The sequence below is a fragment of the Danio rerio genome, chromosome 4 (assembly GCF_049306965.1).
Source record: "Danio rerio strain Tuebingen ecotype United States chromosome 4, GRCz12tu, whole genome shotgun sequence".
Taxonomy (NCBI): Eukaryota; Metazoa; Chordata; class Actinopteri; order Cypriniformes; family Danionidae; genus Danio; species Danio rerio.
In genome coordinates this window covers 65,203,091-65,220,126 of record NC_133179.1, presented here as the reverse complement: position 1 = coordinate 65,220,126, position 17,036 = coordinate 65,203,091, and the positions used below count along the sequence as shown (strand labels likewise).

The window sequence follows — 17,036 nt, the reverse complement described above, 5'->3', positions numbered from 1 at the left end:
TATATAGCATGGTATGGTGATGCGTAACCAATTGGACTTTAACATTTTTAAGTCTAGACATTCAAACATGCAGTGCTACCGTTTTTACCGTTTCTTTTTTCGATTAAACAATTACCCCTTGTCTGGTTTTGTGGCTTAGTTGGTCAAAACACCTGTCTAGTAAACAGAAGATCCTATGTATGAATCCCAGCAGTACCTTATCTGCAGTGAGTTGTGCTTTTATGGGCCAGAGAGTACCAAAAATTGCTTTCTGTGCAACAGTGCTAGAGGCAGGAGCTCTGTGGTGCAATGGATAGTGCATTGGATTTCTAGGCTGTGAGCTGAGGCCAGTGCAAGCCAGGACGAGCCAGGGCAATTGCCCAGGAGGTTAAGCAGTGAGGCCGAAATCATGTTGCGTTTCCACTGTCGGGCTAGTAGCTTGCAGCACGTCACGCAAGCCCCGCCCCATAACATCCCCCGAATCAAACGTCACACAACCCACCCACTTCAGCGGGAATCAGCCAGATAAAGCACATTATCACATCCTCACGAAACCATTCAAATAAAGACAACTGAAACAAGCAATTGACACATTACTGTACAACATTACATATTATGTCTATACGCACATGCCTGTGTGTTCTCATTCATCATATTCATTTACTCACAGACCGACTGAATTTGAAACTAATTTTCATGCGAAGCAACACGCCCCTTCAGCTACTCCAGAACGCAGCAGCATGAGTGGTCTTTACTGAATTGAAAAGAGCACATGTCACTCCGCTACTCACCCGTTTGCACTGGCTGCCAGTTGCTGCTCGCATCAAATTCAAAGCTCTGATGTTTGCCTACAAAGCAACCTCTGGCTTTGCTCCCTCTTATCTGCTCTTATTTCTGCAGATTTATATGCCCTCAAGAAACTTGCGTTCTGTGAATAAACGTCGCCTCGTGGTTCCATCCCAAAGAGGGAAGTAATCACTTTCCCGAACTCTCGCATTCAATCTGCCCAGTTGGTGGAATGAACTCCCTAACAGCAACAGAACGGCAGAGTCACTTGCTGTCTTCAAGAAACGACTAAAAACTCAACTATTTAGTCTCCTCTTCACTTCCTAATCTGCAATTGCCTCTAGCTATACCACTAACTGTACTCAAAAAAAAATAATTCTTACATTACTAATGCTTTCCTTCTTAGACTTTACAGACCTGAAACTTGCCTACAACACTTATTTATTGTTGCTCTTATAGTTGTGATAATTGCTTCCTTGTCCTCATTTGTTAGTCGCTTTGGATAAAAGCGTCTGCTAAATGACTAAATGTAAATGTAAAACAGCGAGCTGTGTACACGCCCTTAAAATGACACATTAAAATAAAAAAAATCTGGATTGTGTTTTGAACTGAACCTAAACTGGCACACTCAGAAGAACCATAATAATAATGTTAAATCATAAAAAAGGGGTAAACTATGTGCCCTTTAAGCAATGTGTTAACTTTATTAATTATTCAATAATCATCAAGATTGATAAAAAAGTTCAACACACACAGCAGTGAACCTGTGCACACACACACACACACACATCAGTGAACATGTACACACACACACACACACACACACACACACACACAGTTGGTACAATAGGCCTACATACTGTATCTACCTTGGAAGAAGTGATATGGTTCTTAAAGTGTTGTTTTACGTATGGAGCCTGATTGAATTTTATTTTAGTGTCTTCGTAAAAACATCTGTCCATAATTCCTGAAAATAGAAAAAAATATATATAAATAAAGAAACTGCAAAGAAACGATTCAATCATATTAAAGAGATTTGAACTAACCTTCTAACACAACTAGCGGTCCAGGTCCCTGACGGAATATGGCTCCCCAGACATGAATTTTTACTGGATGCTTTGCTTTCGGTTTCACAACATGGCGGTTTATTAATAGGGTATGTCCTATTAATAAATTTGTAGGACATGTAAGCTCGTATAAAGCAAATAGCCTAAATAAAGAGATGCATGGATTAATGTAAATAAATAAATTTTTTTATTATGGCATTGTTCAAAATGGCTTACCTGGCTTTTCCATAGGTCCACCTGAGTTATTTTACTGGTTTTCTAATAGTGCAGACTGATGCTTTTACTGTATTCTAAACAGAAGCTCACTCTGAATCTTTTTAGCAGATCGCTCATTGTCCCTGTGCAGTTTTTCGTCAATCGTTTTAAGTGCAGCACTATACAACAAACACATACAATAATTTTATTAATTAATTTTATTAACATTTTGACATAAGTGTTGCTGAAATACTTGATTTGACAAAATGATAATACACAATACCTGTTCATTTTCCTTGCCTTGCAGTTGTTTTTCTAGGAAGGCCTACAGGGCTTTGATGTCTATAGTATCGTCTTATAGTGGTGTTGGAGACGTGCACACCCGACTGCAACAGGAAAGCCCTGGGGCCTCATGTACGAAGACTTGCGTGGAAATCTTACTAAAACATTGCGTACGCACAAAGCTGTAAATGTGCGTACGCAGAAAAAATTTCAGATGTATGAAACACTGCGTACGCCGAATCTCACGCATATTCTTTTGTACATCCGAATGAACGTGAAACTGAGCGCAACATGCACGAGCCCAAAACCCCTCCCTGCCTCCTCCCCCGTATGAATATGCTAATGACTATGCTAATGGAAAAACCCAACGAAAAAGCAAAGGCAAAATCAAACAAAAAGAGAAACTTTGAACAGAATGTGAATTGGAGGTGCTGCTTTCGGAGGTAGAACGGAGAAAAGCGGTGTTATTTGCAAGTTTGTTCTCCGGAATTAACAACAAAAGAAAAAAATAGAGTGGGAGAGTTTAGCTGATACGGTTAACACAGTTGGGTCTGAACATCGCACTGAGTGCATTTAAAAAAGAAATAGTGTGGTTTATATCTGTAAAATGTTGCAGTACCCTTACCAGTCTCAGTGGCGCACCTTATAAGAAGCATATGATCATGTACTGACACGTTCGAGCACAAACTCGGTTCGAATCCAGCGTCTGATAAATTCTTTCTTCTTTTTTTTCCCGCTACATATCAGATTTTGCCCACTATTTATCACGAGAAAGACAAGTAGGAATCATTAATAAGTTTGTGCATCATATTTTATTTGCACATTTATTGAATGGAAATGTTTCTGATTTACGCATGCAAATTTATCTTCAGATAGTGTCTTTATAGCAATGTGCGTGCAGTAGATAGCTCAGATTACATTGGGAAAACAGGCGACCGCTGCAAATTGTGCTTTAATGTTTAGCTGGTCAACTGTATGGTATGGAAATCTTACATACCTAGTATATGAACCCGTCTCATACAGCTGCCATTGCAAGGATCAGACACTTTGTAGAGAAGAATTTAACACAACTGCCTCTAGGAGTCGCCAATGGAAATAAAACAGACACGCACAAAAAATGTGCGTACGCCTGCCAGAAAGCTGCCGTGAACCTGCGCACATTCCCACGTTCAGTTCATTGTTAGTAAATCCAAACGTGAGCGATTCTGAGCGTGAAACCTGGCGTACGCAAAGTTTTTGTGCGTACGCAGCGTTGATACATGAGGCCCCTGATGTCAGCAAGAGAGTGCTTTGATGTGTTGATGCATCAGCTTTTTTTTCATTGCAATAATTGGTTGAAATGATCTGTAATTAAATCTATAGTGGACCTTCAAAGACAACCCAGATGGGACTTGAACCCACAATACCCAACTCCAGAGGCTGATGCCTTATCCACAAGGCCACTCTCATTAACATGAAATCACAACCTTTCTGCAGCTATTTTCTTGTTTGCATTTCATTATCATCCACCTAACATGAGACCATTAGTTGAAAGCCACCGGGTACTTGAAGTCAAGATCTCCATTACCAGAGCTTTTCAGAACCTTTGATGTTTGTAAAGTGATTGGATAATTTAAGCAAGATTGGATAAATCTTAATTGAAGTGTGCAGCAAGTCTGAGAATTTGAAGCTAACTATTGACCTCAGATCATCACGCCTAAGGTTCGAGGGGACAAGTGAGGATTTTTTCCACACAATTTATATTTAACCCAACAAACACAACCCAAATGGGACTTAAACCCACAATTCCCAGCTTTGAACGCTGATGCATTATCCATTAGGCCACTGGGCCAATACTAGCATTTGCCATATCTGTTGTACGGTTTAGGAAGTTCTTGTAACTCAGAAAACAGCACTTTAGGATCCCTACACCATATTGCATTCAGACGATCTGGTGTGCACACCTAATGACAAAACAGCTTCTCTGAAGAGTTTTTCATTGTCATGTCTTTTTGACCTAAGGGTATGAACCTAGCTTTTTGAAAGTCAGAATGGATTGTGCAGCCAACTTAAAAGGAACTGCATCGAAGACAACCCAGGTGAGACTCGAACCCACAATCCCCAGCTTCGGAGGGTGGTGCCTTATCCATTAAGCCACTATGCTGTTTCTATACTGCCTGTGAACTGTAACATGCATCCAGGGAGTTGCTGACACACATAACAAAAACTACATGAACAAAAAGTAGATTGGACCGGTTTTACAGAAATTTTTTTTTGACACTGCAGAGTGTTTCTACTGGGCTCATTGGTCTAGGGGTATGATTTTTGCTTTGGGTGTGAGAGGTCTTGGGTTCAAATCCTGAACGAGCCCAACATCTTTCGCAGTGATGCTTTGGTGTTTCTGTGTTAGTTGTAGCAACTTTAGTTAATGAAGATTTAGTGGATTTCTGATCTAAATTAGTCTAACCTGTACAATAATACAGACAAAAAAGGAGCGGGAATGATTCGGTGGTTAGAATTGTTTATGGATCTTGAACAACGTACCAGCTTAATATGTAAGCATCATCTTTGTGTTTGTACACAGTCTCTTCTCTGTAGGCACCATGCAGGCTTCAAAATGGCCATTTGCGTTAGGTATCTCGTTACCCTTTTAGTCATAACAGGTAGTATGGAATGCCAATGAAGGAAGTTTATGACACGCAAACACATCTCAAGAAGGTTTTCACAGCTACTGTGTTTCATCCACCAAACACTGATCTCAAGTTAAAGGGAGATTTTCAAGAACGACCCAGGTGGGACTTGAACCCACAATCCCCAGCTCCGGAGGCTGATGCCTTATCCATTAGGCCACTGGGCCATGTCACCAATCTTCTATCAAGGATCTCTTGTATGCCTTCAACAAGATGCTACCGCATGGAAAACTGCACTTTAGGATCTCGATGACAGTTTGCATTCTATCAAATAAGAACTAATGGCCAAACATTTTCTTTCTGCAATCATTCACATTCGTGTCTCATTGGTTCTGGGGTATGGTTCTAGTGTATAGTGTGACTGGTCTTGAGAGTTTCGAATTCCAGTCAAGGCCACTCTCATTAACTTGAAATCACAACCTTTCTGCAGCTATTTTCTTGCTTGCATTTCATCATCATCCACCTAACATGAGACCGTCAATTGAGAGCCACGGGGTACTTGAAGTCAAGATCTCCATTCCCAGAGCTTAGCGGAACCTTTAAGGTTTGTAACGTGACAGTGAGATTCAAGCAAGATTGGATGAATCCTAATTGAAGTGTGCAGCAAGTCTGAGAATTCGAAGCTAACTATTGCCCTCAGATCATCACACCTAAGCTTTGAGTAGACAAGTCAGGATTTTTTCACACAACTTAAATGTAACCTAACAAACACAACCCAAACAGGACTTGAATCCACAATCCCCAACTTCAAAGAGTGATGCCTTATCCATTAGGCCACTGGGCCAATACTAGCATTTGCCATATCTGTTGTATGACTCAGGAAGTTCTTTTAACCTAGAAAACAGCACTTAAGGATCCCTATACCATATTGCATTCAGACGATCTGGTGTGTACACCTAATGACAAAACAGCTTCTCTGAAGAGTTTTCCATTGTCATGTCTTTTTGACCTAAGGGTATGAACCTACACAGCAAATTTTAGATAGTAGATTTAACTACCTTGGAGTTAAAATTAACACTCCCTCAGAGTTTATATGGGAACCACTATAAGTGTTAAAAATAACACTTTTGAAAGTGTTAACATTGTCAACATCAAGAGAGTGTTAATTAGCAAACTCTTATTGTGTAAAATATCTGTTAAATTTCCGAAAAAATACCAGCAGCTGTGGTTGCCAGAACCTTTTTGTGAAAAACATGGAAGTTTTATATAACCGTATAAATTTACAAAAAATAACCATATTTCATGAACTAATACAATGTTCATTTTACAAAATCATAGTTTAGTGCACAAAACTGTAAAGTCTTTAAATGCAATAATGTTTTCATGTGTGATTGCAAATAGCGAACAGATTTTGACTGTATTAGTAACTACACAGTTACCTTTGAACAAAAGAAGATGCAGCATAACATCAAATTTTCTCAGTTCATCTTGGACTTGAACAGAGACGCTATTATCCTCCACAATGGTGACACAAAAACCGTTTTGCTGTTTTTCTTTCTTTTTTTTCATTTTTAGATTTTACGGAAAAATACCAGCAGCTGTGGTTGCCAGTAATCTGCTGTTTTTAACATTCATAAATTCAGTTTACAGAATATTTCTGTTAAAAGCACATTCAACAGTCTGTATTTTTTATCGATCTCACACTGCAAATTTTTGATTTGGTAGATTTAACAACCTTAGAGTTAAAATTAACACTCCCTCAGTGTTTATATGGGAACCACTATAAGTGTTAAAATAACATTTTTGAAAGTGTTAAAATTTTTAACACCCAGAGTGTTAATTAGCAAACTCTTATTGTGTAAAATATCTGTTAAATGTATGTCAAAATACTGGCAGCAGTGGTTGCCAGTAATCTGCTGTTTTCAACATTTTACATTCGTACATTCAGTTTCCAGAATATTTCTGTTAAAAACAAATCCCATAGTCTGTATTTTTCATTCAAACACACTTAAGCCTTAAATTCCAGAGCAAAATCCTCACTAGTGTCCTCACTACAGAGGGCTGAACACTCAGACAGTGATGAAGTTAATGAGACAATTAAGTGTCTAATTAAAGGAGGATTGAGAATTATTGATGAACAACTGTTAACAAGCAGAATCACTGAAGGACAGAAAAACACAAGCCAAAACCAAAGATGAAATCAACTGAGAAAAAAAAAACTCTAAATAAAATAATAATCAATAAAAATAAAACAAATTACACAATAAAAAATGTTATTTTTCAACATCTTTAAAAAAACTCATCACATTAAACAACTTATCATGGAGCTTCACCTATTACTGACCTTTGATTTTATTTCTGTCATGTGAACAAAAGCTCTTAATAAAATTTCCGTTGTTCATTTGAAGTCACCATGATGGAGGACAGAGTCTGCTTTAGTCAGGCTCTTCAACTCCTTACTATAAATGTCTTTTATTTTGGCTGCTATAGTTAGTGTTAATTACACTATTTAAACATATAGCATGGAAAGGCGGAAGAAAATTAAGTGCCAGTCTGAAGAGATTATTAATGATATCATAGCCTTCCTTTCCTGCTTGTTTTCTAATTCAATATCATATTAGTTGTGTGTGAGAAATAATAATATACATAAATGAAACCACTGAAGCTCCAATAAAATAAAAACAATATTTACAATGAGAATGTTTGATCTACGGCAGAACTCAAAAACACACAGACATCAATAATTAGCCTTTGAATCTCAATGATGGTGACAAACAAAAAAATAAAAATCAAGTAAAAAAAACACTCTACTGAAATATCACCTCCCAAAAACAACACAAAATAAAGGAAAATAAAGAGATTGTACGAACATAAAGCTGCATAATTTATTCATGCTGCAATGCATGCTGGGAGCTTTGTACTATGCTGGCACCCAGCATGCATTGCGGCATAAACTATGCAGCTTTTCTTTTTTTTTTTTAGCAACCACGGTTGAGGTTCATGTCCTGATTCTTGATCCCTGTGTGTCATAAAGAGCAAACTGGAGCTTGAATGTTTAGTGCATGACACTCTAATTATTAATTGCATTCTAATTGTTTTTTGATTGTTCTATGAAGAGCAGCAGACTGTCAGTAGTATTGTCCCATGCAGCTTTAATACAATTATATTTGCATATCTTTATGAATCAACTTAATAAACACCTTAAATTAAATCTATAACAACTAAGCATAAACAGTAGAGTTTCTCTTGACCTTTCTTGCTATAGCTAATGAGTTTTAGAAACACAGCTATAGCAGTCAGAGAAACATTATAGTATAAGAGTAAAGCTTCAAGAGCTCAAATAAGCAGCCTCTGATCTCTATGATGGTGAGGTCAAATGAAATATTTTTATTAAAAAAATATAACCTCTGTTCATTGTCAAATATTCTTACAGAAATGAAGTCAAACTGTAATCAGTGAAGCTGCATATGCCATTATTTAATGGAGTTGTTTAATCCTCTGTTTTAATTCAGCTGGTTTGGTGTGAGGCTGTGTCTGTAGTTTTATTTCTTCCTTCAATTTCTTATTCCTTCAGTGATTGTGCTTGTTAACAGCAGGTGTTCAACAGCAGGTGTCCGAATTCACTTATTTGTGGTCATTCCCTCTGTCTAGTGGACTAAACTAATTGACTAATTTAAGGGCCAGGTGAATGAGGGTGTAGGGTGAGATCAGACACTGATTAGTTTCTCAAATACAAGGGTTTTCTACAAAGGTAGATACATGTTACTCTGTATGACAAGGAGGCAAATCAGCTTCTAACGCCGAGAGGGTTATTTTACCTTTATCTAACTCTAGAATTTTAACACTTTACTCTGAATTACCACAACACTTGAAATTTAACACCAATGAATTTGCTGTGTAGCTTTTGTAGGTCACACTGGATTGTGCTGCACAGCCAACTTAAAAGGAACTGCATCAAAGGCAACCCAGGTGGCACATACTAAAAATAACAAGAACAAAAAGTATTTATAAAAAAGTAAGATTTTTTTTTGCACTGCAGGGTCTTTTTTCAGGGCTCGTTGGTCAAGGGGTATGATTCTTGCTTAGGATGCGAGAGGTCCTGGGTTCAATCCCCGGACGAGCCCTACAGCTGTCACAGAAAAAGCAGTGGAACTTTGGCATTTCTACATTAATTGTAGCACCTTTTGCTGTGACTTTAGGTAATGAAGATTTAGTGGACTTCTAATTTAAATTAGTTTAACATGTACAATTATACAGACAAAACCGTCTGCTACCCTCAGGCAAATGCTTCCGCAGCATCTGGTCACGCACCAGCCGGCTAAAGGAAAGTTTCTTTCCTCAGACTATCAGGCTGATGAACACTTAATACACAACACACAGACTCTTCCATACTCTCACTGCACACCATCGATATGTAGCATGCACTGAACTTTAGCCAATCCATACTTGAAACAACACTGCCTACAACTATGTGGACACCTATTCATTGTACATATCGCTGTCAATTTCACATTGTCATTTCATTTGTCTGTTATTTGTACTGTCGTTGTATTTGCACTGTCATTTTTTTGCACTATCTGTATTTTTTACTGTTTGTACAGATAATTTTTCATGATTTTTGGTGAATTTTTCATGGTTTTTGGTGATTTTTCAAGATTTTTTCATGATTTTTCAAGATTTTTTCATGATTTTTCGTGATTTTTCAAGTTTTTCATTTTTCATGATTTTTCGTGATTTTTCGTGATTTTTCAAGATTTTTCGTGATTTTTCATGATTTTTTCATTTTTCATGATTTTTCAAAAATTTTCCATTTTTCGTGATTTTTTGTTATTTTAAAAAAAAAATTTTCGTGACTTTTGTGATTTTTCAAAAAATTTGATTTTTTTGTAATTTTTCAAAAAATTGTCATTTTTTTGTGATTTTTCAAAAAAATGTTTTTATTTTCCAAAAAATTTCATTTTTTGCGATTTTCCAAAAAAAAAATCATTTTTTGTGATTTTTTGTGATTTTTCAAAAAATTTCTATTTTTTTGTGATTTTTAAAATTTTTTTCATTTTATGTGATTTTTCAAAAAAATTGATTTTTTGTTATTTTTCTAAAATTTTTCATTTTTTGTGATTTTTCAAAAAAAATCATTTTTGCTATTTATAAAAAATGTTCATTTTTGTGATTTTTTGCGATTTTTCAAAAAAAATTGATTTTTTGTTATTTTTCCAAAACTTTTCATTTTTTGTGATTTTTCAAAAAATTTTCATTTTTTGTTATTTTTCAAAAAAAAATCATTTTTTGTTATTTTTCAAAGAATTTAAATTTTTTGTGATTTTTTTTGTTATTTTTGAAAAAATTTCGATTTTTTGTTATTTTTCAAAAAAATTTCATATTTTGCGAATTTTCAAAAAAATTTTATTTTTTGTGATTTTTTGTGATTTTTCAAAAAAAATTCATTTTTTTGTGATTTTTTGTGATTTATCAAAAAATTTGTTTTTTATTTTTCCAAATATTTTCATTTTTTGTGATTTTTCAAAAAATTTTCATTTTTGTGATTTTTTGCGATTTTTCAAAAAAATGTTCATTTTTTGTGATTTTTGGCGATTTTTCAAAAAATTTTCATTTTTTGTGATTTTTAAAAACATTTTCATTTTTTGTGATTTTTTGTGATTTTTCAAAAAATTTTCATTTGTTGTGATTTTTCAAAAACATTTTCATTTTTTGTGATTTTTCAAAAAATTTTCATTTGTTGTGATTTTTCAAAAAATTTTCATTTTTTGTGATTTTTTGCGATTTTTCAAAAAAATTTCATTTTTTGTGATTTTTGGCGATTTTTCAAAAAATTCATTTTTTGTGATTTTTAAAAACATTTTCATTTTTTGTGATTTTTCAAAAATTTTTCATTTGTTGTGATTTTTCAAAAATTTTTCATTTTTTGTGATTTTTTGCGATTTTTCAAAAAATTTTCATTTTTTGTCATTTTTCAAAGAATTTACATTTTTTGTGATTTTTTTTTCAAAAAATTTCGATTTTTTGTTATTTTTCAAAAAATTTTCATATTTTGCGATTTTTCCAAAAAAAATTTTTTTTTGCAATTTTTTGTGATTTTTCAAAAAATTTTCATTTTTTGTGATTTTTTGTGATTTTTCAAAAAATTTGATTTTTTGTGACTTCAAAAAAATTTCATTTTTTTGGGATTTTTTGTGATTTTTCTAAAAAATTTCATTTTTTGGGATTTTTTGTGATTTTTCAAAAAACTTTCTTTTTGCGATGTTTCAAAAAAATCATTTTTTGTGATTTTTTGCGATTTTTCAAAAAGTTTTCATTTTTTGTGATTTTTTGTTATTTTTCAAAAAAATTTATTTTTTCGTGATTTTTTGCGATTTTTCAAAAAATTTCATATTTTGCGTTTTTTAAAAAAAATTTAATTTTTTGTGATTTTTCAAAAAAAATTTATTTTTTTTGATTTTTGGCGATTTTTCAAAAAAATTTTGTGATTTTTTGTGATTTTTCAAAAAATTTTCTTTTTGCGATGTTTTAAAAAAATCATTTTTTGTGATTTTTTGCGATTTTTCAAAAAATTTCATATTTTGCGTTTTTTAAAAAAATTGTAATTTTTTGTGATTTTTCAAAAAAAAAATTTTTTGTGATTTTTCAAAAAATTTTCATTTGTTATGATTTTTCAAAAAATTTCATTTTTGTGATTTTTTGCGATTTTTCCAAAAAATTTCATTTTTTGTGATTTTTCAAAAAAAATTTCATTTGTTGTGATTTTTCAAAAATTTTTATTTTTTGCGATTTTTTTAAGAAAAATTTCATTTTTTGTGATTTTTTGCGATTTTTAAAAAAATTTTCATTTTTTGCGATTTTTAAAAACTTTCATTTTTTGTGATTTTTAAAAACATTTTCATTTTTTGTGATTTTTTGTGATTTTTCAAAAAATTTTCAGTTGTGATTTTTCAATAAATTTTCATTTTTTGTGATTTTTGCGATTTTTCAAAAAAATTTCATTTTTTGTGATTTTTCAAAAACTTCTTTTTTTGTGATTTTTCCAAAAATTTCGATTTTTTGGTATTTTAAAAAAAAAATTCATTTTTTGTTAATTTTCCAAAAAATTTCATTTTTGTGATTTTTTGTTATTTTTAAAAAAAAATTCATTTTTTGTGATTTTTCCAAAAATTTTAATTTTTTGTGATTTTTCCAAAAATTTCGATTTTTTGGTATTTTTCAAAAAATTTTCATTTTTTGTTAATTTTCCAAAAATTTTCATTTTTGTGATTTTTTGTTATTTTTCAAAAAAAAATCATTTTTTGTGATTTTTCCAAAAATTTTAATTTTTTGTGATTTTTCAAAAATTTTCATATTTTGCAATTTTTTAAAAAAGTTAAATTTTTTGTGATTTTTCAAAATATTTTCATTTTTTGTGATGTTTTCAAAAATGTTCATTTTTGTGATTTTTTGTTATTTTTCAAAAAAATTTTATTTTTCTTGATTTTTCAAAAAATTTTAATTTTTTGTGATTTTTCAAAAATTTTCATATTTTGCAATTTTTAAAAAAATTAAATTTTTTGTGATTTTTCAAAAAATTTTCATTTTTTGTGATGTTTCCAAAAAGTTTCATTTTTTGTGATTTTTAAAAACATTTTCATTTTTAGTGATTTTTCAAAAAAAAATATTTTTTGTTATTTTTCAAAAAATTTTCATTTTTTGTGATTTATCCAAAAATTTTGATTTTTGTTAATTTTAAAAAAAATTCATTTTTTGCGATTTAAAAAAAAAAAAATCATTTTTTGGTGATTTTTTTTTTGTGATTTTTCAAAAAATTTTCTTTTGTTGTGATTTTTCAAAAAAATTTTCATTTTTTGTGATTTTTAAAAACATTTTCATTTTTTTGTGATTTTTAAAAACATTTTCATTTTTTGATTTTTTGTGATTTTTTGAAAATTTTCATTTGTTGTGATTTTTCAAAAAATTTTCATTTTTTGTGATTTTTTGCGATTCTTCAAAAAAAGTTTCATTTTTTGTGAGTTTTTGTTATTTTTCAAAAAAATTTCATTTTTGGTGATTTTTCCAAAAATTTTCATTTTTGGTGATTTTTAAAAATTTTTTCATTTTTTGTGATTTTTCAAAAAAAATATTTTTTTTATTTTTCAAAAAAAATAAATTTTTTATGATTTTTCCAAAAATTTTTCATTTTTTGTGATTTTTTGCGATTTTTCAAAAAATTTTCTTTTTCGCGATTTTTCAAATTTTTTTCATTTTTTGTGATTTTTGTGATTTTTCAAAAAAAATTCATTTTTTTGTGATTTTTTGTGATTTATCAAAAAATTTGTTTTTTATTTTTCCAAATATTTTCATTTTTTGTGATTTTTCAAAAAGTTTTCATTTTTGTGATTTTTTGCGATTTTTCAAAAAAATGTTCATTTTTTGTGATTTTTGGCGATTTTTCAAAAAATTTTCATTTTTTGTGATTTTTAAAAACATTTTCATTTTTTGTGATTTTTTGTGATTTTTCAAAAAATTTTCATTTGTTGTGATTTTTCAAAAACATTTTCATTTTTTGTGATTTTTCAAAAAATTTTCATTTGTTGTGATTTTTCAAAAAATTTTCATTTTTTGTGATTTTTTGCGATTTTTCAAAAAAATTTCATTTTTTGTGATTTTTGGCGATTTTTCAAAAAATTCATTTTTTGTGATTTTTAAAAACATTTTCATTTTTTGTGATTTTTCAAAAATTTTTCATTTGTTGTGATTTTTCAAAAATTTTTCATTTTTTGTGATTTTTTGCGATTTTTCAAAAAATTTTCATTTTTTGTCATTTTTCAAAGAATTTACATTTTTTGTGATTTTTTTTTCAAAAAATTTCGATTTTTTGTTATTTTTCAAAAAATTTTCATATTTTGCGATTTTTCCAAAAAAAAATTTTTTTTGCAATTTTTTGTGATTTTTCAAAAAATTTTCATTTTTTGTGATTTTTTGTGATTTTTCAAAAAATTTGATTTTTTGTGACTTCAAAAAAATTTCATTTTTTGGGATTTTTTGTGATTTTTCTAAAAAATTTCATTTTTTGGGATTTTTTTGTGATTTTTCAAAAAATTTTCTTTTTGCGATGTTTCAAAAAAATCATTTTTTGTGATTTTTTGCGATTTTTCAAAAAGTTTTCATTTTTTGTGATTTTTTGTTATTTTTCAAAAAAATTTATTTTTTCGTGATTTTTTGCGATTTTTCAAAAAATTTCATATTTTGCGTTTTTTAAAAAAAATTTAATTTTTTGTGATTTTTCAAAAAAAATTTTTTTTTTTTGATTTTTGGCGATTTTTCAAAAAAATTTTGTGATTTTTTGTGATTTTTCAAAAAATTTTCTTTTTGCGATGTTTTAAAAAAATCATTTTTTGTGATTTTTTGCGATTTTTCAAAAAATTTCATATTTTGCGTTTTTTAAAAAAATTGTAATTTTTTGTGATTTTTCAAAAAAAAATTTTTTTTGTGATTTTTGGCGATTTTTAAAAAAAAATTCATTTTTTGCGATTTTTCAAAAATTTTTCATTTTTTGTGATTTTTAAAAACATTTAAATTTTTTGTGATTTTTCAAAAAATTTTCATTTGTTATGATTTTTCAAAAAATTTCATTTTTGTGATTTTTTGCGATTTTTCAAAAAAATTTCATTTTTTGTGATTTTTCAAAAAAAATTTCATTTGTTGTGATTTTTCAAAAATTTTTATTTTTTGCGATTTTTTTAAGAAAAAATTCATTTTTTGTGATTTTTTGCGATTTTTTAAAAAATTTTCATTTTTTGCGATTTTTAAAAACTTTCATTTTTTGTGATTTTTAAAAACATTTTCATTTTTTGTGATTTTTTGTGATTTTTCAAAAAATTTTCAGTTGTGATTTTTCAATAAATTTTCATTTTTTGTGATTTTTGCGATTTTTCAAAAAAATTTCATTTTTTGTGATTTTTCAAAAACTTCTTTTTTTGTGATTTTTCCAAAAATTTCGATTTTTTGGTATTTTTAAAAAAAAATCATTTTTTGTTAATTTTCCAAAAATTTTCATTTTTGTGATTTTTTGTTATTTTTTAAAAAAAATTCATTTTTTGTGATTTTTCCAAAAATTTTAATTTTTTGTGATTTTTCCAAAAATTTTAATTTTTTGTGATTTTTCCAAAAATTTCGATTTTTTGGTATTTTTCAAAAAATTTTCATTTTTTGTTAATTTTCCAAAAATTTTCATTTTTGTGATTTTTTGTTATTTTTCAAAAAAAAATCATTTTTTGTGATTTTTCCAAAAATTTTATTTTTTTGTGATTTTTCAAAAATTTTCATATTTTGCAATTTTTTAAAAAAGTTAAATTTTTTGTGATTTTTCAAAATATTTTCATTTTTTGTGATGTTTTCAAAAATTTTCATTTTTGTGATTTTTTGTTATTTTTCAAAAAAATTTCATTTTTCTTGATTTTTCAAAAAATTTTAATTTTTTGTGATTTTTCAAAAATTTTCATATTTTGCAATTTTTAAAAAAATTAAATTTTTTGTGATTTTTCAAAAAATTTTCATTTTTTGTGATGTTTCCAAAAAGTTTCATTTTTTGTGATTTTTAAAAACATTTTCATTTTTAGTGATTTTTCAAAAAAAAATATTTTTTGTTATTTTTCAAAAAATTTTCATTTTTTGTGATTTATCCAAAAATTTTGATTTTTGTTAATTTTAAAAAAAATTCATTTTTTGCGATTTTTAAAAAAAAAAATCATTTTTTTGTGATTTTTTTTTTGTGATTTTTCAAAAAATTTTCTTTTGTTGTGATTTTTCAAAAAAATTTTCATTTTTTGTGATTTTTAAAAACATTTTCATTTTTTTGTGATTTTTAAAAACATTTTCATTTTTTGATTTTTTTGTGATTTTTTGAAAATTTTCATTTGTTGTGATTTTTCAAAAAATTTTCATTTTTTGTGATTTTTTGCGATTCTTCAAAAAAAGTTTCATTTTTTGTGCGTTTTTGTTATTTTTCAAAAAAATTTCATTTTTGGTGATTTTTCCAAAAATTTTCATTTTTGGTGATTTTTAAAAATTTTTTCATTTTTTGTGATTTTTCAAAAAAAATATTTTTTTTATTTTTCAAAAAAAATAAATTTTTTATGATTTTTCCAAAAATTTTTCATTTTTTGTGATTTTTTGCGATTTTTCAAAAAAAATTTTTTGCGATTTTTCAAATTTTTTTCATTTTTTGTGATTTTTGTGATTTTTCAAAAAAGTTTCATTTTTTGTGATTTTTTGTTATTTTTCAAAAAATTTTCATTTTTTGTTAATTTTCAAAAAGTTTTGTAATTTTTCAAAAAATTTTCATTTTTTGTGATTTTTTGTGATTTTTCAAAAAATTTTCTTTTTTGCGATTTTTCAAAAAATTTTCATTTTTTGTGATTTTTTGCGAATTTTTAAAAAAATTTGAAAATTTCGATTTTTTGTTATTTTTCCAAAAATTTTGAGTTTTTGTTATTTTTCCAAAAATTTTCATTTTTTGTTATTTTTCCAAAAATTTTCATTTTTTGTTATTTTTCAAAAAAAATCGATTTTTTGTTATTTTTCAAAAAAATTTCATTTTTTGTTATTTTTCCAAAAAATTTCATTTTTTGTTATTTTTCCAAAATTTTTCATTTTTTGTTATTTTTCAAAAAAATTCATTTTTTGTTTTAATGCAATTTTTCAAAAAATTTGCATTTTTTTAATTTTTCAAAAAATTGTCATTTTTTGTGATTTTTCAAAAAATTTTCATTTTTTTGTTTTTATGCAATTTTTCAAAAAAAAATTCTTTTTTTGTTTTTTGCGATTTTTCAAAAAATGTTCACTTTTTGCGATTTTTCAAAAAAATGTGATTTTTTGTGATTTTTCCAAAAATTTCGATTTTTTTGTTATTTTTAAAAAAAATTTCATTTTTTGTTTTTATGCAATTTTTCAAAAAAAATCTTTTTTTGTGTTTTTTTGCGATTTTTCAAAAAATGTTCAATTTTTGCGATTTTTAAAAAAAAATTCATTTTTTGTGATTTTTTGCGATTTTTCAAAAAATGTTCATTTTTTGCGATTTTTCAAAAAAAAATCATTTTTTTGTGATTTTTTGCGATTTTTCAAAAAATGTTCA

General features: G+C 28.3%; 2 protein-coding genes and 1 non-coding gene across 5 annotated transcripts in view; 2 read left to right on the top strand and 1 right to left on the bottom strand.

Annotated features, from left to right (window-relative positions):
- Positions 1-17,036, top strand: part of znf1069 (zinc finger protein 1069) — a 616,019-nt gene that overhangs the window by 146,969 nt on the left and 452,014 nt on the right. The gene's annotated exons all lie outside the window — the stretch shown is intronic.
- The window catches only part of LOC110439389 (NACHT, LRR and PYD domains-containing protein 3), a 440,964-nt gene that overhangs the window by 315,790 nt on the left and 108,138 nt on the right, over positions 1-17,036 (top strand). The gene's annotated exons all lie outside the window — the stretch shown is intronic.
- trnar-ccg (transfer RNA arginine (anticodon CCG)) lies at positions 5,073-5,145 on the bottom strand. The gene has a single exon. It is a non-coding gene; the product is annotated as a tRNA-Arg (tRNA).